The 23,984-nt window shown below is 43.3% G+C and overlaps 1 protein-coding gene across 6 annotated transcripts in view; it reads right to left on the bottom strand.

Moving 5' to 3' along the window:
* NCK2 (NCK adaptor protein 2) overlaps window positions 1–23,984 on the bottom strand; it is a 153,443-nt gene that overhangs the window by 71,332 nt on the left and 58,127 nt on the right. For 4 of the 6 annotated variants that reach the window (XM_027621760.2, XM_027621762.2, XM_027621763.2 and 1 more), the window contains exons 2-3: window positions 20,686–20,793; window positions 788–972 (exon numbers count right to left, since the gene is read on the bottom strand). The gene's annotated coding sequence lies outside the window, so the exon portion shown is untranslated. Of the gene's footprint in view, window positions 1–787; window positions 973–5,945; window positions 5,978–20,685; window positions 20,794–23,984 lie in introns of those variants that run through there. The other 2 variants (XM_027621761.2, XM_027621759.2) reach the window with 2 other exon arrangements.

Below are 23,984 nucleotides of genomic sequence, written 5' to 3'. Positions count from 1 at the left end.
AGTTTAAAACAATTTGTGAATAACACAGGCAAAATAAGGTTCTGAAGGAAAGCTAATGAATTGGGTGCTCTCCCTACTGGGGATGAAACTGTACCTTCTCATAAAGCACTCCTTATTGCCTGGCCAGAGACACACCACCAGATTAATCAGACTATCAAACCACAACTCATATATTTAAATCAAATGTCCCAAACGATTTTTTAGGGTTGAGAAATATCTCTGTTATACAGACACATGTTTTTGTCCAGTACCTGTTATTATAGGACCCCTGGACCTCCGAGCCCACATGCTGTATTACCGGTACAATTTTAACACACATGAGCAGATTTCTCATACAAACAAGCACAGCATTCCCCAGAATCCTTTATCTGTTGGCATATTTTCATGTAGACTTATCTTCCCAAGACCAAAGTCGGAAGGAACTTTTACAAGACTAAAAGTAGCCTAAAGGCAATTCTTGTTTATCTCATGCTCCCAAAGCAGTGCACAAAAGGCCTGGCTCAAGACCACCTACTGGACTGCAGAGCTGGAGTATCAGGGCATTTTACAAGTGGGGGACACCCACCATTCTGCTTTCTAGCTACTCCGTGCCATCATGTGCTGATGCAGGAAGAGCAATCTAATTTTTGAACCAGAGCCCTTGAAACCTTCAATTGGATGTGGCTCAACACTTCGGGGCCACACTTACTGCCACTTAATTCATGTAAAACCTACTCTGCAAATCAAGCATTTGAGGCAAAAGCACCAATTTCTCGCATTTGTTTTAAGCAGGGCACTGCAGACTTACCTTTGGCACTCAGTTGTAAGAGATGACTGGCAAAATGCAGAACTCCTCAAAAGGTGAAGTTCTCAGCTGGTCACACGCCTGAAGTTACAAAGCTGCAGGAATTCTCCAAATTCTTGAATCCAACCCAAATCTCAGCAGAGAATTATGATCTGGGCAATCACTTATATAAAAGGAACACAGGAAATCTGAAGGGAAACAGAAAAAAAAAAAAAAAACCCAACATATATTACGACTGCCTGCTTATAAGTAACTGCATGATTATTTATTTGCATGAAACCAGTATTTTTAATACACCCTGGAAACAAGTTGCTTTGTACCTACTGACCTCTACCCAAACAAAATTGTTCTCCTCCTCTACCTTCAGCTCACTGTTATCAGCTCTGAGGCAGTCAGGTACCTCTGTGGAGGGAAGAGATGGGGAAGGTAGGGACAGGCGGCCACCAACAAGATTCTTCCAGCCCTCCTCTCTACAACTTCACCCTTCAAAGCCTGCCAAAAACAAAAGAAAGGTGTGCCAAGTGGAAAGGAAGCAAGTCTGAGAGCCTAATTAAAGGGAGAAGGGTTGCAGAGAGCATGGATATTTAAATTTAGAGACTCATTCCTCTTTTGGAGATCTCCTGCACTGGCCATTTATTGAGAGAGGCCCCCTACTGGACCCACTGCCTTGTGCTAAAAACATCCCTGCAGGAAATCTGAGAATAATATCCTGAAACTACAAGGAAGTTGAGACAAGAAAAGCCTGACAGAGGTGATGGGTAGCCTCTCCCTCCTGCTCCTGGAGAGTTTGCAGCTGCCTTATGTTCTCTGCACTTGGGTGGCTATTGTCAGTCCTCGCCGGCGTTGGTTAGGGGTCCCTGAAGCTCTGTGGACCTCCAAGAGAGTTCACTGACATTTTTAATTACATTTCAAACCCAGAGGGGATCTGTCCTGACAGTTCACTCAGAGAAGATCTATTAATTCATCCCTGGCATGATTATGACCCAAAACGTTAAATACTCCATAGAAAAATCAAATTCTATTTTAGCCAAATAGAAAAAGATAATTCAAGTAGGACTTTCATAAAAGTGTTATACAGCAAGTTCATAAATTTTGATTAAAAAATTAATTCCTCTTTGTGCATTCTCTAGCATTATTTTAAAGGCTGCATGACTTTTTTTCAAGATTTATTTATTTGAGAGAGAGAGAGCAGGGGAGGGAGGAGGGGCAGAGCGGGAGGGAGAGAAAGTCTCAAGCAGCATCTGCGCTGACTGTGGGGCTCGAGCTCACGATCCCAGGATCCAGACCTGAGCCAAAACCAAGAGTCAGATGCTTAAGCAACTGAGCCACCCAGGAGCCCCAAAGGCTGCGTGACTTTTAAAAATTACACGATTTAATGCAGGGAAAAGGTGATGCCCGAACACAATAGGAATACTAGACGGGGGCAAGACAGTAAATGTGTACCTGGACAATTACACCCTTCCCTCTGCTGAATGTTTACAATAAAATGACAGGGTTTCCAAAAATAGAAGTTTTGGTATCTGGACTCAGGTCCCGACCAAGTGTTCTATTTCACTTTACTGTGCTTACCGAAGAAAGCCACCAACTAAACCTAGTCATGCCCAAAAAATTCACCTCCATATTAGTATTTTCAGGAGTATAAGCTGGATTTTTAAAATTTTAATTGAAAAGTGAATCTGCCTGGAGTCAGATCCCCTGGGCTGTTGTGAGGGGGGCGTCTGGCAGCTAGTAGAGCTGTCTGCACATGGGCCTCCCTCTGGATGCATCGTGCTCTCACCAGTGAGGTTTTTTTAATTCTCTCAACAACCTTCCACGATAGCTATTAACACCCTCTTTTTCAAATGAGTTAACTTTCTCGGGGAGGTGAAGGGTTTTCCTTAACAGCCTTCAGTGAGGAACACAGGCCTCCAAAGCTCTAGACCCACCACAGCAATGGCAAGCCTGGTGCCACAGCAGACTTATTTACCAGCCCGTAGCTGAAGAACAATGGGCTGGATCTGGAAGCCCAGTCCTTTGATGCTCAGTGTCTTGGACAAGGTGGAAAAGCCAGATGGAATAGAACAGAATTTGAACTCATGGAAGAGCTCCAATCAAAGTGACACCATTTCAAGTTCGTTTAAAGGTGCCCATAGCTATCTGGGATTCAAGATGGCAGCATTTTCTTGGAGAAAAGCATTTCATGGACGAACTGTCGTCCATGCACTCAGCATACGACTCAAATGGAAATAAACAGAGGGATCAACCTTGTGTCACCCTGGGTTTCAAGGTAGCCTGCCCACGGCCTATGTCTAACGTGGTGGTTATGAGCATATTCAAAACCTCTGTTAAGGACAAACATTTCAAATCAGATCTTAAGTACAAAGATCTAAACCCATCAGGAAAGCAGACACTCTTGTGCAAAAACCACCACAGACTGCAAACACTACCAGGTACACGGTCAGTTGGAGTGTAGAAGGCTCTCACCCAAGAAAGAATTCACTCAAGGATGGTCTACGCAGTGCTGTTCAGGCAGATGGGACTGTATGAAACGGGTCTATGTTTTCCTTTGAAAGTATTTCTCCACTAGCTCCCTGTGCATCTCGCCTTAGAAACACAAAAGGAAGAGGTAGGACTAGAAAGGAATTAACACTAATACCAAACATATCTCCCTCTCTTCATTATTTTGGACCCCTAATAACACAAAATTTTATCATTGTGAAATCCACAGGATTATCTGAATTCTCTGTAACACTGATGTTTTCTTTTTTCTCAACTATGTTTTGAAAAACCCGAGCCACAACTCGGGGCTTCTCCCGGTCTTATGGGGGTCAGCTGGCTGTAGCACTTGCTTCCGCTGTGAGGGCATGCTCTGGGCTTGCGTGCCTCAGTGCCTCGATCTGCAACTCTGGGAGCACTGCCCGTCCTGGGGCCGGAGCCTGGCACCGAGATGCCCCCGTGTGGCTATCTTAGTCTCACTTAAACTTCCAGTGCCTGCTGCAGCACAAGACACACATCTTCTGGATGGTCCCAGGCAGTTCCTTCACACCCGCATGGAGGTCCAGGGGTGATGTCCATCACGAATGCACTTCAGTCCGGAGGAGTCACTAAGGGTTAATAAGAGGCTATGTGCCCCACTCCGCGGATGGTGATGTGCTGGATACAACAGCTCTACCTGTTTACAGGTGGCCAAAGTTCCCGGCCAACTCGAATCTCCCAAAGCCTCAGACTGAGTGCTCAGGGGATACCACCTCGCCTCCTTTGATTCACAGAACTGAATAACATAAAAGGCAGGGAGGAGAAGGGTTTGTACTGGTCCCAGTGAGACACGGCACTGGTACTCCACCCTCACAGCGACCCTGGGAGATAAATCTTATCATTCAGCTCAGGAACTAAACCACCAGATGCCCCCCAGCCGGAATCTGAAGTTACCCTGGGGTCTGATTTCAAAGCCCAGCCTCGCTCCTTCTTCTCTAAAAAGATCACCACTAGCAGGCAGAGCCTGGAGACTCGGGCGAAGATTGTCTGCCGGTGCCCTCTGTCGGGAGTCTCTGCTACCCCGGGAGGCTGGCTTCAGCCTCTCAAAGCGGGTAGGGGCAGCACAATGCTGTAGCAAAGAAGCCAGCCCATGAAGGTACATACCACTTTATTTTCAAAGGAACTGTTTCTCTTAGATGTTAATGCAGCAAACAGAGAATTACTGAAAGCCACAATCTGACTGGGTTGGGTACGGCACACAACGTAAGGACTCACAGGCCCCCTCAGGTGTGCATCATAACCAAAACTTACATATGCCAAACACACCAAGAGAACCCCACAGACCCCTAATCTGTAGACAGCGAGAAAGGCAATTATCTTTTTTTATTTAAGAAAGGGGGGATCACGTGACTATCATAGGCCTCCGGGCTCACGAATGCCACAGCCTCATCTTGTCCTTTCTTCCCCTCTTCGCCCTTCCCATGTGAGACCCCTCCTCAGAGCACATAGGTCCCAAAGTGGCCTAAGGGACATCCAGCTCAGAACGAATATGGAGGGTCACCGCCTGACCAGAACAACATGGGGCCAGGCCGTCTTGTTGACTTCTGGCAGAACAAGCTATATTTCATTCCTACCAAACTACTTGGCGGAAAACTTTATTCTGGTGGAAAGGTGCTCATTTCAGACACTGAACAAAGCTACACAAAAGTCTCCTTGAATGGCTTGGCTAAAACTCAAGCCTGGTTTCTCCCCTCGTGCATGGTGGTTCCCAGTCAGGGCCCAGAGGGTACCAAAGGCCATAAGCTAGTTTCCAAAATTTCAAAAAGTCCCATGAAATTAGGATTTTTACTCAAGATAAAGCAGTCCCAAGCAGGACAGATACCAAGTTTTTCTGCACTGGGCTAGATTTACAACAGTTCTAAATGATAAAGCTGGTTCTCAATTGATTCTGTTGATTAGAAGTTCGTTAATGAAAATGGAAAAAAAAAAGTACTAATTTCTAACTCTCCGAACAGCTTCCAAGAGGCATCACACGTGGCTAAGGTGGGTGTCCGGGGGGGAGGGTAAATGGTCAGATTTTCAGCTCTGAGGTTTCTAGGTTCTAAAATAACAGAGAATTCTGCCTTCCAGGACTGAGAAAAAGAGCAAAACCGCAGGCAGTGGGGTCAACCACATATAAACAGGCCAGAGAAAGTGGCAAGAGACCACGGGACAGGAGCATGAGGGTTCCAGGTTCGGCTCAGCAAGCCCAGTGCCCTGTACTGTATGACTCTGCCTGTTTCCTCCACCAGAACCAGGGTCCCTCAGCTCTGATTCAGCAGCTTTGACATGCAAATGGATTTAATAATTATCAAAAATTGATGATGTGGTACCAAAAAAATTATTAAAGCTTATCTAAAATACCATGACAAAAAAAGTCATAATGAAAATCTTAATATGAATTTAAATATTACAGTCCACTGCTGAAAAATTAACAGATAGAAATTTGATTAGTAACACCATTTCCAATGGTTTATAAAGATTTTGTTTATACATTTGATGGTAGCCTCTTCAATACAACAATATTCCATTCTCCAAAAGGTCTGATAAGGTGTTACTCTTAAGATCTTCCCACTAGTCCAAATCAGTTTTCAGAAACAGCATGAAAAACCCTTGCCACACATCTCAATGCGGTAACTAGACAATCTAATTACATATACGGGCATACCTTGGAGATACTGTGGCTCCAGGTCCAGACCACTGCAATGAAATGAATATTACAAAAAGCAAGTCATGAATTTTTTGGCTTTCCAGTGCATTTAAAGTTTTGTTTATACTAGAATGCAGTCTACTAAGTGTGCAATAACATTAGGTCTAAAAAAAAATGCACATGCTTTAAAAAATACTTTATTGCTAAAAAATGCTAGCCATCATCTGAGCTCTTAGTGAGTCATAATCACTGATGACAGATCACCATAACAAATGTAATAATAATGCAAAAGTTGGAAATACTGCAAGCCTTACCAAATGTGACATAGAGACATGAAGTAAGCAAATGCCGTTGGAAAAATGGCACCAATAAATAGGCTTGAGCAACCCAGGGTGGCCACAAAGCTTCAATCTGTAAAAAACGCAGTATGAGCGAAGGGCAACAGGATGAGGTATGGCTGCAACGTTTTCAGAAGGCTCACTAGCACTCTTCATGACACAGGGTTTAGTTGTTGTCCAGGCAGTTACAACACCAATAAAAAGCATACCGACAACATAAACTTTAAACACTAAAATGCGCTACTGAATAAAACTTGTGCAAACCCCTCTTTTATTTAAAAAGACAGAACAGGAAGGCAGGCAGGAAGGCAGGCAGGAAGGCAGGAAGGAAGGCAGGCAGGAAGACAGGAAGGAAGGAAGGAAGGCAGGCAGGAAGGCAGGAAGGAAGGAAGGAAGGCAGGCAGGAAGGCAGGCAGGAAGACAGGAAGGAAGGCAGGCAGGCAGGCAGGAAGGAAGGAAGGAAGGAAGGAAGGCAGGAAGGCAGGAAGGCAGGAAGGAAGGCAGGCAGGCAGGCTTGCTCTGAAATCTTATCTGAGATTAAATTATCTATATATATGATCCAAAATATTTAACTCTGAATATATGTAAGAATGATTTTGATTATTTTGCTGAAGTTCATGTCCCTTACCTTTTGGGGATAAAGGACTGGAAGAATGAGGGAAACGCCAAGAAAGGCCAAAGTCAACAAACGGGGTCAGGGCAAGCAAATCCTCTTTCCCTTCCCCCCCCCAGCCACCCCTCTCTCTCTCACGTGTGTGCGTGAACACACACACACACACACACTTGCTCACATTTTTTTAAATAGTCTTAAAAAGCAGGCAAGGCCAAGCACAGGCTGTTGGTAAAACCAGGGTGAGGAGTATGATTTTACTTTTTAACTTCATTCTCTTCTGTAACATTTTTACAACTGCATCTTACTCCGGTGATTAGCATGTTAAGCTATTAGATGAAAACTCCAACCTCTTCCTCATTTCTCTTCACGGCCTGGTCTTCTGGGGAGGAGCCTGGCCTGGTTGCCCTAGGGCACGTGCTCTTTCCCCTCCCTCTCATTCATCCCCCACCCAGCCCAGAACAAGCCCTCACCACCAGCCCTCCTCTCCATTCCTGGTTCCCCTACTCCAGATCTCCTCTGCTGAAATGGCTGCTCACCACCTTGGTCTGCAAAGCTCTCTCCCCCACCTTCACACCTCATCTTTGGGAACTCCCTGCAGACTCTCAGCTCCCGCCCCACCCTGCCCCCAGTGCTCAGTGGAGGGGTGAAATCCTACCCTCTTTCAAGAGGCTGTTCAAGGCCCCTCCTCTGCGAAGAGTTCCTAGATGTCTCCAGAGTCCGTTAAACACTCTTCCTCTGGGGGCGGAGCAAGATGGCGGAGGAGTAGGAGACCTAGATTTTGTCTGGTCTCAGGAATTCAGCTGAATAGGGATCAAACCATTCTGAACACCTACGAACTCAACAGGAGATCGAAGAAGAGAGTAGCAACAACTCTCTGAACAGAGAAGCGACCACTTACTGGAAGGTAGGACGTGCGGAGAAGTGAATCCGAGGCGATATTCGGGAGGATAGACGGCGGGGGAGGGGACTCCGCCGGCCGCTTCTGGCAAGTGATAGAGCCGCGGAGCACAAAATCGGACCTTTTAAAAGTTGGCTCGGCGGAGGGACGTCGCTGCAGTGGCTAAGCGGGGGGTGGAATCCTCCCGGGACAGTGTGGTCTCAGGACCCTTGGGGTCACAGAGAGACCGGGGGTGCCTGAGTGCGGCAGAGCTCCCAGGTGTCGGGGCGGGGAAGCCGGCTGCAGATACGGAGCAGAGTCGCGGGCTCTCAGCTCGGGGTTGCCATAAACTGTGATCTGCGGCCCAGTCGGGGCACGGCTCCCCCAGCAAGGACCCAACAAGCAGCAGATCCGGGGAGACTCCCCTTCCTTCCCGGGGAGGAGCGGTGCGGGAACGCACTGCAGGGATCTGCTGGGTTTGGAGACTCCGAGCGGGGTCGGGTGCCAGAGATAGCAATGCTCGATCACAGGCCGGGTGAGCACGGAGTGCGGCCAGAGACCGGGGACACGGGAGTGACTGCTTTTCTCTGGGGGCGCACTGAGGAGTGGGGCCCCGAGTTCTCGGCTCCTCCGAGCGGAGACTGGGAGGCCGCCATTTTCGCCCTGGTCCTCCAAAGCTGTACCGAGAGCTTGCAGGGAACAAAAGCTCCTGAGAGCAAACTGGAGCAGCTTCCTTAGCCCGGACCGACAAGGGCGGGGCAATTCCGCCTCCGGCAAAGACATTTGGAAACCACAGCAACAGGCCCCTCCCCCAGAAGATCAACACAAACAGCCAGCAAGCCAAGACCAAGTTGATCGATCAAGGAGAATAGGAGAACTCCAGCGCTAGGAGAATACTGCACATAGATTCATGGCTTCTTTTTTTTTTTTTTACCATGATTCATTATTTCATCAAAGTTAATTTTTGTTGACTTTTTTTATTTTTCTTTTTCCCTTTTTCAACCAACATCTTATAAATCCCTTTTTAAAAAAAAAAAAAATTTTTTATTTTTTTTTCATTTTTAGAGTCATATTTTATCCCTTCATAGTAGTTATCCTTGTTTTTGGCATATATATATAAGTTGTTCTCTCTTTAAAATTTTGAGATACAGTTTCTTCTAACAGATCAAAATATACCCTAAACCACTAGTGTATGGCTTTGTTCTAGTCTCCTGCCTGATCACATTCTCTCCCTTTTTCCTTTTTTTTTTTTCCTTAAATCTCCTTTCTTTTTTCAAACAACTTATCTTACCAAGTCCTTTTATAAAATCTTTTATAATTTTCATCTTTACAGTCATCTTCCATCCCTTCATTGTATCAACCCTTATTTTGTACATATATGTCTTTCTTCCTTTAAAATTTTAGGAGGCCCTTTTTTCTAACAGACCAAAATACGCCCAAAATCTAGTGTGTGGCACTGATCTATGCACTAGCCTGATCATATTTGATCATATTCTGCCTTTTTTGAATTGTTTTGTTTTTGTTTTTATCTTTTTTTTCTTTTTTTTTTCTTTTTCTCTTTCTTTTTTCTTTCTTTCCCTTTCTTTTCCCCTGGTTTCAGGTCTTTTCTGATTTGTATACAGTATATTTGCTGGGGACGTTGTAAACCTGTTAGCCTTTTGTTCTCTCATTCATCTATTCTCCTCTGGACAAAATGACAAGACGAAAGAAATCACCTCAGCAAAAAGAACAAGAGGTAGTACCGTCAGCCAGGGACCTACTCAATACGGACATTAGTACGATGTCGGACCTAGAGTTCAGAATCATGACTTTAAAGATACTAGCTTGGCTTGAAAAAAGCGTGGAAGTTATTAGAGAAACCCTTTCTGGAGAAATAAAAGAACTAAAATCTAACCAAATCGAAATCAAAAAGGCTATTGATGAGGTGCAATCAAAAATGAGGGAACTAACTGCTAGGATAAATGAGGCAGAAGAAAGAATCAGCGATATAGAAGACCAAATGATAGAAAATAAAGAGGCTGAGAAAAAGAGAGAGAAACAACTACAGGATCACGAGGGCAGAATTCGAGAGATAAGTGATACGATAAGACGAAACAACATTAGAATAATTGGGATCCCAGAAGAAGAAGAGAGAGAGAGAGGGGCAGAAGGTATATTGGAGCAAATTATAGCAGAGAACTTCCCTAATGTGAGGAAGGAAACAGGCATTAAAATCCAGGAGGCACAGAGAACCCCTCTCAAAATCAATAAAAATAGGTCAACACCCCGACATCTAATAGTAAAACTTATGAGTCTCAGAGACAAAGAGAAAATCCTGAAAGCAGCTCGGGAGAAGAGATATGTAACCTACAATGGTAGAAACATTAGATTGGCAACAGACTTATCCACAGAGACCTGGCAGGACAGAAAGGACTGGCAAGATATCTTCAGAGCACTAAACGAGAAAAATATGCAGCCAAGAATACTATATCCAGCTAGGCTATCATTGAAAATAGAAGGAGAGATCAAAAGCTTCCAGAACAAACAAAAACTAAAGGAATTTGCAAACACGAAACCAGCCCTCCAAGAAATAATGAGAGGGGTCCTCTAAGCAAAGAGAGAACCTAAAAGCAGCAAAGAGCAGAAACGAACACAGACAACAGACAGTTAACAGTCACCTTACAGGTAATACAATGGCACTAAATTCATACCTTTCAATAGTTACCCTGAATGTAAATGGGCTAAATGCCCCAATCAAAAGACACAGGCTATCAGATTGGATTAAAAAACAAGACCCATCAATATGCTGTCTGCAAGAGACTCATTTTACACCCAAAGACACCCCCAGATTGAAAGTGAGGGGGTGGAAAACCATTTACCATGCTAATGGACACCAAAAGAAAGCTGGGGTGGCAATCCTTATATCAGACAAACTAGATTTTAAAACAAAGACTGTAATAAGAGATGAGGAAGGACACTATATCCTACTTAAAGGGTCTATCCAACAAGAAGATCTAACAATTGTAAATATCTATGCCCCGAACATGGGAGCAGCCAATTCTATAAGGCAATTAATAACAAAAGCAAAGAAACACATTGACAACAATACAATAATAGTGGGGGACTTTAACACCCCCCTGACTGAAATGGACAGATCATCTAAGCAAAAGATCAACAAGGAAATAAAGACTTTAAATGACACACTGGACCAAATGGACTTCACAGACATATTCAGAACATTCCATCCCAAAGCAACGGAATACACATTCTTCTCTAGTGCCCATGGAACATTCTCCAGAATTGATCACATCCTAGGTCACAAATCAGGTCTCAATCGGTACCAAAAGATTGGGATCATTCCCTGCATATTTTCAGACCACAATGCTTTGAAACTAGAACTCAACCACAAGAGGAAAGTTGGAAAGAACTCAAATACATGGAGGCTAAAGAGCATCCTACTAAAGAATGAATGGGTCAACCAAGAAATTAAAGAAGAATTAAAAAAATTCATGGAAACCAATGAAAATGAAAACACAACTGTTCAAAATCTTTGGGATACAGCAAAGGCAGTCCTGAGAAGAAAGTATATAGCAATACAAGCCTTTCTCAAGAAACAAGAAAGGTCTCAAATACACAACCTAACCCTACACCTAAAGGAGCTGGAGAAAGAACAGCAAAGAAAGCCTAAACCCAGCAGGAGAAGAGAAATCATAAAGATCAGAGCAGAAATCAATGAACTAGAAACCAAAAGAACAGTAGAACAGATCAACGAAACTAGGAGCTGGTTCTTTGAAAGAATTAACAAGATTGATAAACCCCTGGCCAGACTGATCAAAAAGAAAAGAGAAATGACCCAAATCAACAAAATCATGAATGAAAGAGGAGAGATCACAAGCAACACCAAAGAAATACAAACAATTATAAGAACATATTATGAGCAACTCTATGCCAGCAAATTAGATAACCTGGAAGAAATGGGTGCATTCCTAGAGATGTATCAACTACCAAAATTGAACCAGGAAGAAATAGAAAACCTGAACAGACCTATAACCACTAAGGAAATTGAAACAGTCATCAAAAATCTCCCAAGAAACAAAAGCCCAGGGCCAGATGGCTTCCCAGGGGAATTCTATCAGACATTTCAAGAAGAATTAATACCTATTCTCCTCAAACTGTTCCAAAAAATAGAAATGGAAGGGAAACTTCCAAACTCATTTTATGAGGCCAGCATTACCTTGATCCCAAAACCAGACAAAGACCCCATCAAAAAGGAGAATTACAGACCAATATCCTTGATGAACATGGATGCAAAAATTCTCACCAAAATACTAGCCAATAGGATCCAACAGTACATTAAAAGGATTATTCACCACGACCAAGTGGGATTTATCCCTGGGCTGCAAGGCTGGTTCAACATCCGCAAATCAATCAACGTGATACAATACATTAACAAAAGAAAGAACAAGAATCATATGATCCTCTCAATAGATGCAGAAAAAGCATTTGACAAAGTACAACATCCTTTCTTGATCAAAACTCTTCAGAGTATAGGGATAGAGGGTACATACCTCAATATCATAAAAGCCATCTACGAAAAACCTACAGCGAATATCATTCTCAATGGGGAAAGGCTGAGAGCTTTTCCCCTAAGGTCAGGAACGCGGCAGGGATGTCCACTCTCACCACTGCTATTCAACATAGTATTAGAAGTCCTAGCCACAGCAATCAGACAACAAAAAGAAATCAAAGGCATCCAAATCGGCAAAGAGGAAGTCAAACTCTCACTCTTTGCAGATGATATGATACTGTATGTGGAAAACCCAAAAGACTCCACCCCAAAACTGCTAGAACTCATACAGGAATTCAGTAAAGTGGCAGGATATAAAATCAATGCACAGAAATCAGTGGCATTCCTATACACCAACAACAAGACAGAAGAGAGACAAATCAAGGAGTCGATCCCATTTACTATTGCACCCAAAACCATTAGATACCTAGGAATAAATCTAACCAAAGAGGCAAAGGATCTGTACTCAGAAAACTATAAAATACTCATGAAAGAAATTGAGGAAGACACAAAGAAATGGAAAAACGTTCCATGCTCATGGATTGGGAGAATCAACATTGTGAAGATGTCAATGCTACCTAGAGCAATCTACACATTCAATGCAATCCCCATCAAAATACCATCCACTTTTTTCAAAGAAATGGAACAAATCATCCTAAAATTTGTATGGAACCAGAAGAGACCCCGAATAGCCAGAGGAATACTGAAAAAGAAAAGCAAAGCTGGCGGCATCACGATTCCGGACTTCCAGCTCTATTACAAAGCTGTCATCATCAAGGCAGTATGGTACTGGCACAAAAACAGACACATAGATCAATGGAACAGAATTGAGAGCCCAGAAATGGACCCTCAACTCTATGGTCAACTTATTTTTGACAAAGCAGGAAAGAATGTCCAATGGCAAAAAGACAGTCTCTTCAACAAATGGTGTTGGGAAAATTGGACAGCCACATGCAGAAGAATGAAACTGGACCATTTCCTTACACCACACACAAAAATAGACTCCAAATGGTTGAAAGACCTAAACGTGAGACAGGAGTCCATCCAAATCCTAAAGGAGAACACAGGTAGCAACCTTTTCGACCTTAGCCGCAGCAACTTCTTCCTAGAAACATCGCCAAAGGCACGGGAAGCCAGGGCAAAAATGAACTATTGGGATTTCATCAAGATAAAAAGCTTCTGCACAGCAAAAGAAACAGTCCACAAAACCAAAAGACAACCGACAGAATGGGAGAAAATATTTGCAAATGACATATCAGATAAAGGGCTAGTATCCAAAATCTATAAAGAACTTATCAAACTCAACACCCAAAGAACAAATAATCCAATCAAGAAATGGGCAGAAGACATGAACAGACATTTCTCCAAAGAAGACATCCAAATGGCCAACAGGCACATGAAAAAGTGCTCAACATCGCTTGGCATCAGGGAAATCCAAATCAAAACCTCAATGAGATACCACCTCACACCCGTCAGAATGGCTAAAATTAACAAGTCAGGGAACGACAGATGTTGGCGGGGATGTGGAGAAAGGGGAACCCTCCTACACTGTTGGTGGGAATGCAAGCTGGTGCAACCCCTCTGGAAAACAGTATGGAGGTTCCTCAAACAGTTGAAATTAGAGCTACCGTTCGATCCAGCAATTGCACTACTGGGTATTTACCACAAAGATACAAATGTAGGGACCCGAAGGGGTACGTGTACCCCAATGTTTATAGCAGCAATGTCCACCATAGCCAAACTGTGGAAAGAGCCAAGATGCCCATCGACAGATGAATGGATAAAGAAGATGTGGTATATATACACAATGGACTATTATGCAGCCATCAAAAGGAATGAGATCTTGCCATTTGCAACGACGTGGATGGAACTGGAGGGTGTTATGCTGAGTGAAATAAGTCAATCAGAGAAAGACATGTATCACATGACCTCACTGATATGAGGAATTCTTAATCTCAGGAAAGAAACTGAGTGTTACTGGAGTGGTTGGGGGTGGGAGGGATGGGGTGGTTGGGTGATAGATATTGGGGAGGGTATGTGCTACGGTGAACGCTGTGAATTGTGGAAGACTGTTGAATCACAGATCTGTACTTCTGAAACAAATAATGCAACATATTTTAAGAAAAAAGAAAAAGAAGAAGATAACAGGAGAGGAAGAAAAGGGGAGTATGTCAGAGGGGGAGACGAACCATGAGAGATGATGGACTCTGAAAAACAAACTGAGGGTTCTAGAGGGGAGGGGGGTAGGGGGATGGGTTAGCCTGGTGATGGGCATTGAGGAGGGCACGTTCTGCATGGAGCACTGGGTGTTATGAACAAACAATGAATCATGGAACACTGCACCAAAAACTAATGATGTAATATATGGTGATTAACATAACAATAAAAAAATTTAAAAAAAAAATTAAAAAAAAAAAACACTCTTCCTCTAGGTTTGAATTTTGTCCCCCAAAATTCGTATGAAGGCCTAGCCCCCAGTACCTCAGAATGTAACAGTATTTGGAGACAGGATCTTTAATGAAGTCACTAGATTAAATGGAGACTGGGGCTAATCCAATATAACTGATGTCCTTATAAGAAGAGGAAGCGACACAGGGGATGGGTAAGCACAGAGGGACGGCCATGCAAGGAGGCAGCAAGATGGCAGCTATCTACAAGACAAGGAGAGAAGCCTCAGGAGAAACCAAACCTGCCAACGCCTTGATCTTGGACTTGCAGCCTCCAGAACTGTGAGAGAATAAAGTTCTGTTATTTAAGCCACCCAGTCTGTGGTATTTTGTCATGGAAGCCCTGGCAAACCAATATACCATCTCCTTCACCAAACTGTTAGCCCACAAATTCTCACCACATACAACACATGCAACAGGAACCTGAAAAATACGTCCTAAATGAATGCAGGAATGAATGGATGGAAGGAACCAGTCAGTAACAAATCCACCAGAAAATCCACAGAGCATCTCTCTGCCACCTTCCTTCTGGGCACAAAAGGAACAGATTCTCCAGTCTTCGTACTTTTGTTAAAACCCAGTTTAGATACTGCCACCTCTGGGAACATGCTCCCGAGTCTTGCCTTCCCTCCTCAGTGCAAAGTCCTATTGCAGCATTCACCATACTGTACCATAGCCATTGTACTTTGTACTTTAATGTAGATATTTAACCATTTACAAAAATAACCAGGATATATCTCCCCAGCTACCTTAACACTCAACCTCAACATTTATTGGCCTAGGCCAATCAACCAGGCCCCAACCCTGACTAGGTGACTTTAAAGCAAATCCCACAGAAAAATTACTTTATCTGTGCACACTTCAGTGTATGCCACCAACAGATAAGTATAACTCCATTATTACACCTAAAGTAATCATTAGCTCCCTAATATAAACCTCATATTTAGTGTTCCCATTCTCCCAATTTTCTCATAAATGTCTTTTTATAGCCGATTTATTTGAATCGGGATCCAAATAATGTCCATAAATTACAATGTCTTGCATGTCTTTTAAGTCACTTTAAATCTATTTTATTTGAAGGATGATTTGTCGAAGAAACGGAGTCATTTGTCCTGCAGAATACCCGGCATTCCAGACACTGTAAATTTCACCCCCCTGATGCTGTTTTACAGCGTTTCCTCCACCCCAGCACTTCCAGTGAATGGGCAGCTGGCAAGGGACTCATCAGATGGGAGAAGACTTTCTCAAGGGCAGGGACCCAGTGCTGACCCCGTACTTGGTACCAGAGAGCAACCCAATTAATCAATGATTCAGTAAATGACAAAACAGATTGGAGGTGCTGATGTTATCAGTGCACTTCTCTGCTTCCGTCCTTTCCACTGGTCCCATTTTCAAGCATGATCCTCCTTGGGATCAAGGGTATGGCGTTTCTCCAGTTCTGGGCCCTTCAGAAACAAAAAGGTCCTGTTCTCCTTCTTCAACTGGGAATAGGTATATAATACTTAAGACTCAAAGTTATAAAAGAGTCTAAGCACTGAATGATGTTCTTCTGGTTTTTAAAGAAAATAGTTTAAGAAAAATAACCATTGGTGGGGCAGATGAGCCCTGCTGAGCAGTGGCTCAAGGTGGCTTGGTTTCACTGATGGACATTCTTACACAACTCTAGAAAGGCAGCATTCGTGCCCCCAAACTACCCTATTGAGAATGCTTCCCCTGTATTTCTCTAAAACAAGAATCCTTTTTTTTTTTCCCTACAAGAAACATTTCAATTGTTTTATATAAATCTAGGCCCAGAATTAATCAAATCAGAAACCTCAAATCCTTTATTTCCCTCGCCCTTTAAGTTCAACACCTCGGTGTTGTTTTAGCACCACACATTAATTTTAGAGAGAAAACTACATCTCCTAAGCCTGCAGTTGACACGCATGGGCATCACGGGTTGGAAACAACCAGAGAGAGCTGTTTAGGTCTGGGTTCTAATTAACTCAGGATTAAACTGTCGTATCCACGACCGAGTGAACTACACGTACTGATGCAGATTTTTACTATTCCAGGGATTTAGTGTTTACTCAGACCCCATCTTTGTTCTAGATCACAACACTGGCCTTTTAATAAACCAAAACAGAACTCTCAACATGAGGGTGGGGAACATGACTTTTACAACTATTAGATAAAGGTAATGAGTTAAAAAACACTGGCAACAGTCCCTGACCTTTGGCCCCTGAGAAGTCCCTGGAAGCATACAGAACCATTAAGTTCTGGAGAAAGATTTTGTGGGAAGGTTGTTTGTTTGAATTTTGTATATTACTGGTAACTGAGAAGCCTCCCACAGAATGAATTTGCTTCTAAAAAACTGTGGGGAAAAACCATCTCACTGCACATTATCCTATTTTACTCCTGATGGGTACTGAATAAACTTGATTTGTTTTCCCCACTTTAGGGGTGATGCTCATATACGTATTATAGTATCCCCTAAACTATTGTATAAAATTCCATAAAATATGTAACGAAAAGGGAGTAAGTTAAATTTTGCCACCAAAAAAGGGGCTAATAGTTATAAAGTTTAACTTACAGAGAACAAATTTATGATTATTCCAAATGAACAGGAATTTTATTAATACTGTGTTCTGAAAGTATCCTTAGCTACTTTTAAATATTCTTAAAATGGTCAAAGTGTGTTTCAGCCACATTTCCCCCAAATGCCAGATGCTTTCACAACTCTGTGACTTTATGTCTACTATTTCTTTCCCCACACTGGGATAGCTTTATCGCTCCAGCTTCCCAAAGCCACTGTCCAGCTAAATCCAACTCATTGTTCAGAAATGAACTCAACCAGGGCGCCTGGGTGGCTCAGATGGTTAAGTGTCTGCCTTCGACTCAGGTCATGATCCCAGAGTCCTGGGATCAAGTCCCGCATCAGGCTCCCTGCTCTTTGGGAGCCTGCTTCTCCCTCTGCTTCTCTCTCTCTCTCCGTCTCTCATGAATAAATAAATAAAATAAAATAAAATAAAAAGAAATGAACTCAACCAGTTCCCTGTTTGGGGACATTCTATAGAAATGGAAGATGTTCCTGCAGAAATCATTCTTTTATAATCATAAACTCCCCTATTTAAAGGCTATCTAGACAGGAAGAGCCTCTAGGAAAGGACCTCCACATGCTGAGGTCCATATGGCTTGGCCACATGGCAGGTGCTCGATAAAATGATAATAACAGACATTCATCATCCAATAAACTTTCACTTCTTTAATTATATTTGTAAGATCTGTTGCAATTGTCCAATATCCTATAGCATTCAGTTGCATCTGGCCCAGAATCCTCTCCTCCCAAATTTCAATCCAAGAGACCCTGAATCCCTTATACAACTGTCCTTGAGCCAGCCCATGAGTGTCAACATGGAACCTTAAATACGGGTAATAACCTAACTATGCCAAAACCAAATGAGGGTTCTACTTACAAACCATATTTCTTAATTTTACCGTTATAAATTCATTTTTCTTGAGTTTTTCATTTGTGAAATTAGCAATGAACCAATGAGAGAGAATGAATCAAAGAGTACTTTGAAATTCTAGAGCTAAAAATATATATGTATATATATATATATATATATATAAAACTTCCTATGGCAGCTGCCCAATTAATGCCATTGATAAAGCCATTCAAATGCTGTGTGTGGGCTGAAATCCAATTAAGTCATTTCTGTCTGAATATCCCCAAAGAGCCTCCTGGTGAGCTCGAAGTGGAAATAATCACAAATGCCAGATTAGCTGTGTAAGCACTTCCAAAGCTGAAACCAGACAAGAGCGTGAAAATCTACATGTCCAGCCTTTTAACTGGGCACAAAGAAAAAAACATTTCAATGACCGCCTGGCAGAAAGTCAAACCCATTTCCTTGGTCTGCCAGGTTTTCTCAGATAATCCTCACCCAGTGTAAGAGTCAAAAAGAAAAAGCTTTGATCCCTTCATTTACACACATTATGAAATGATAAACTTCCACTCCACAATGCAATTTTGTGCACAGAGGAGACAGAGTCAGGAAGAGATTTCAAACTTTCTCTGAATTCACCATTTTACTCAACCAACCCCTTTATGGAATATGTCTTGAATTTAATAAACTCTGAAATTCACAATTGCCTCTATGCATGGAATTTGTCCCATAAAAACATGCAAGCAAAGCCAAACCTTTGAGAGGCTGCAGGACAAAACAGACTCAGCTCATGAGTTCAACTGCTCTTTCATCTTACAATTCAGATTTACAACTCAGCAAAATACAGAGTATCTTCAGCTTATGTACCATAGCCGAAATCTTGAGTGTTCTAACCATGCTTTTCAGAAATGGGAAGGGCTTTAGCTTGCCTATTCATTCTAAATGGATCCCACCTGAGACCTACTGAATTACAAAATCTGCAGGTTGGAAAAGCTCCTAGGTGGTTAAAATGTCAGCCCCAGGTAAGAACCAGTACCGTAGAGAAAAGACCAGAAAGTGAAAAGGGCCAGTTCAAGAAGCCCTATTCTCTCAACCCTAAATTCAAATACAAGGGTTGTCTGAAAGAAGATTAATCCAGGTAATGAAGTTTGCCGTGCCTCTGTGTATGATGTAAAGGACGCAAGGACTTTGTTTTAAACAGGATGCCAATCCCCATTCTACGTCTTTGTAGTTAAAGGGTGTTGAGGCTGCTACTCTGCCCCAAAGCCTAGGTTTCCTTGGAGGCAGTATCATTCACCTCGCTGGTGGAATGAAAGTCACACTTATTCAATGAAAATGTGTTGCACATCTGCTGTGTGCAAACACTGTACATAAATAAGGCACAGCACAGATGCTGTCCTTCCTAAGGAACTTGGGCTGGTCAGGGACCAAAGTCAAATAGGAGATGACACAGCAGTGCTCTTTATTTCATTTGCTATAAGAAAACTCACCTACCAAAAAAAAAAAAAAAATCAGCTAAACTGTGTGAGGTTACTTATAAAACAGATGCATGCTATCCAAAATATCTGCTAGTATCTGCTTTAAAAAATAAAAAATTCTAAGGAGACAAGCAAACAGTGTGTGTGTGTGTGTGTGTGTGTGTGTGTGTGTGTGTGTGTGTGTGTGTGTGTGTGTGTGTAACAGCTTTAGGTAAAAAATAATTTATGATGCAACAGAAAGTTGGACTAATCTCGCTTTCCAGAGACCAATATTAGAAGGTTGGAGGAACTACAATGTCTCTCGGGATCTCTTCTCCAAGCAAAACCTTCCTCGCTGGAACAATGCCAAGGTTCCCTGAAACTCACTATCCCAATACTGTTCCTGCTTCTAGACAGACTTCAAGTTAATTAATCCAGCAAGTATGTTTTGAACTCCTACCAGTACCGTGCCAGGCGCTGGACACACAACATACAAGACAGATGTATGTTTCGCCCCCACAAGGCAGACACAACAGACAACTGGAGGAGCCAGAACGGGGACCCTGGATGCTACGGGTCATTATCGATCACCCCTGTAAGTGGCGCACGCACTCAGATGAGGACGTCAGTGCAGGAAATGGAAATGCTGGTGCTAACTAGCAGGTAGCGATGCCTGACCCTGCCCTGCTTCTCAGGCAGCATCACACCTGCACGGTGGACACTTGGCAGGTGTTTTCTAAGTGACATGTGCTCCTCACAAGTCCTCCTGTTGCACCTCACCATGCCAGTTTCAGTCCACTATCCCAGCTCCGCAGGAGTCCTAGATTCTGATTCCATCATGGATGCTCCCTATCTCTCCATCCGTTTATCACCTGCAAATCTGACACACAGGTTAACATCCACGCTGCAGCACAGATCACGGCCAAGGACAGCAGGCATCTGAGACCTGAACTCAGGGGCAATCAAGCTAGCAGTCCACATTCTGTGGCTGTGGCCGTCCAACCAGCTCCTAATCCACATTAATAGTTCAACACACATGGAGACAGGCCTGTTACCTGATTTGGTGAACGAGCTTTGGCTCTGGAATGAAATGCCAACTCCACCTCTGCTTGGCTCTGTCTTTCGGCCAGATGGCTTACCACGTCTAAAGCTTAAGTTTTCTCCTATAAAACAGATAGAGAGAAGAGGATTCCCTTACAGATGTGCTGTAGACAGTAAGTAGCTATAAAAAGCACCCACAAAGTTCCAGGTACATAGTAGGTGCTCAGAGAAAACATTACTTTGTTCCCCTTACGAGACATTGAAATGCCTCTTCTCGTGGGGGTGAGTGAGCTCAGGGCCACCCTGCCCCTAAACACCCAACCTTTGAATGGGGCCAGCCAGGGAACACCAAGAACAATCCCCACAGGTGTTACCAGAGGAGATAAGCTCAGCCAACCGGGAGATCAGAGGACAATGAGCGGAGGTGAGAAATGTCCTTTCTCTCCTCTGGCCGCGGCACTCCCTATAATTCCTTCGTGCCATAAGCCACTCCCCTTACTCCACTGAGCTATGTCTCACATACTCTGTCCCTCAGATCTTCTCCTTTTCTGTCTGTTGATGTTGTACACCCTTTTTTTGTATGGAAACGGACTATGAATGTAAAAAACACATGACTGTTCCCCAACCTCGTACGGAGTGCATGAGATGATCTGGGGGTAAGTGGAAGTCAAGGGCACTGGTCAGGGGATAGGGTTGGGGGAACAGAGCACGGGGAGGGCAGACGACCACAGACAAATCCCCACGAAGACAACAGCCCAGAAGGCTCCTAAAGAGTGACCAGGGTCAAGAGGGGAGGGCCCAGGGTGAGGAGGTACGTGAACACTAGAGATATAAGCAGATCCGACTTTATGCAGGCACCCTGCTGACATCCAGCCACATGGCATCAAGGAGAAGAGATGCCGACAGGCTCCTGGCTGCCAGCTTTCACCTCCATTCCGTAATCTGTTTAAAGGCCTCTTTCCTGATTCTGCTTTTTTCTCCATTTAGAAAATTAGGACATTCCCCATCTCTAGCCTTCTGGTACTTCTCTCCTTCAAGGCCGCAAAGAATATCAACAGGGATCCTGCCCTCCACCTGTGAGCGCGCATACTTCATCTGAACCTCAGTGTGTGAATGCAAAGCAGTCAAGTGCTCTCCTCCTAACTTTTCTCCTTTTGAGCTTTAATTTCTTCTCAGTGATACCTGTTCTATACGATCCATTTTGAGGATTATTCTTTTTGACAAAAAACACCAACAAAAATGTACATGAAAGGTGATCTGTCCTGCTCCTGCTACTGGTCCTATGTAACACCAAGCACCACCACGCCTATGCTGCTCTGGATCCCTCTCTCAGACGGACCAAGGACAGAAAGAATACCTTCTTGTTTTAGACCTTCGAACGTTGAAGTTCACCTCACCTCATCTGTGGTTCAGCCTGTCATGTGCTACTCGAACACGTACATCCCACTCTCTTATTTACTCCCAAATTATATCCTACCTTCCTTCGGCTTGCATATCCAGGAACTGTGGGCCTCGGAGTTTCATGCACTAACGAGGGAAGGAAACAGACCAATGAAACAGCAAGCCTTTACTTAGCATTTAGTGGGTGCCACACACTAGGCTGAGCACTTTTCCTACATTATCACATTCAGTCCTGACACCAGGATGTTTCACTGTCCCCGTTCGCAGCAGAGGAGTTAGGGGATGGGCTGAGGTGCGCTGAGTACACAGGTGCAGTGAGAATTTGGAGTCCAGTCACTTGGGAGCCCTTGGCCTTGACCTTGTGCCTGCTGCCACCCATGCTGGAGACCAAGGACAGCCAGACTCAACGGTGCACCTGGGTCGAACAACTGCACTGAACCCTCTTCCAAAGGATCATGTGGTAAGGGGGGAACTGGTTATGATCTCTGTTAAACACTGATGGAGAGAAAGGCTTAACGATGTCACATGAGCAGTGGTTCTAAATGAAACAGATTTCCCAAAGACCAGAATCTACACTTACCAAAGAAAACTCTTCAAGGAACTCTTACACACCCTCCCTCTCTTTAAAAAAAAAAAAAAAAAGAAAAAGAAAATATGTTGTCATTAACTATTTTCAATCAAATTTCTCACCATACATCCTTAACTCGCCTCCCACATCCAAGAATACAGCTGGCGAGACTGCAGAGGGGTGGGCCAGGTAAGGACCATCAAAATGCCTTCTTGCAATGGATATTATTTCGCCCACTTTTGGACGTAAGAGAGGGAACCATCTGCCTTCTACCCTAGGCCAAAACAACTCTGTGATCTTTGGGCCTCTGCTGTCTCGTTTACTGATACACAAGCACAGCCATTAGCTTTTTAGAGACTTTCATAGAATGCTATTTTGTTTGGTTTATTTAAGATAACAGAAAGTTTTCAGAGAACTCATCTCTTCCAGTTTGGCATGGCATATAACGCAACTAAGAAACAGGAACACAAATAGACCCAAGTGCTTCTGGGAATGTAGTATATGATAAAGGGTGCTAGCTCCAGTCACTAGGGAAAAGGCAAGACTTCTCAATAAATAGCGATGGGATACTTTGGTAGCCATCTGGAAGAAAGATGGAGCCACACTTCACATCCTACAACAAGATGAATTCCAAATGCATCTAAGGTTTACCGGGAAAAATAAAAGTAGAGAAGGACATATGGAAGAAATTCTTTATAGCCTTGAAGGAAAAACGTTTTTAAATCTATGACTAAAAATCCAGAAACCACAAAAGATGTTTGAATTCATCTACATAAAAATAAAAACTTTTTTTTACATGGCAAAATATACCCCGGGCAAATCCAAAAGACAAAAAGAAAAGGGATTACTTGCAATTTGTCACACAGACCAAGGCCTACTCTTCCTGATTCAGGGAGAGCTCCTTACAATTGATAAGAAGACCAGCCAATCAAGAAAAAGAGGCAAAGGAAACTGGGTAGGAAAATATCTGCCTTTCAGATAAATGCTGGGCTTCAACAAAATAAACGTATACTAGAGTCATACGAAGATACCACCTCTCCCCTATCAGACTGTCAGACCTGAAAATGTGGTAACAGGTAGCATGGTGTCAATGTGAACTTCCCATTTTGATCACTATCATGTGGTTATTTAAAATGTTAACATCTGGGGCACCTGGGTGGCTCAGTCAGTTAAGTGTCTGCCTTGGCTTCTGGTCATGATCCCAGGGTCCTGGATCAAGCTCCCTGTAGAGCTCTCTGTTCAGCGGGGAGCCTGCTTCTCCCTCTCCCTCTGAGTGCTGCTCCCCCTGCTTGTGCTCTCTCAAATAAATAAAATCTTTAAAAATAAATAAAATGTCAACATTTG

This window comes from Zalophus californianus, chromosome 8 (assembly GCF_009762305.2).
Source record: "Zalophus californianus isolate mZalCal1 chromosome 8, mZalCal1.pri.v2, whole genome shotgun sequence".
NCBI classification, from domain to species: Eukaryota; Metazoa; Chordata; class Mammalia; order Carnivora; family Otariidae; genus Zalophus; species Zalophus californianus.
Note: the sequence above shows the minus strand (reverse complement) of the source record. Positions and strands in the feature narration are given on the sequence as shown.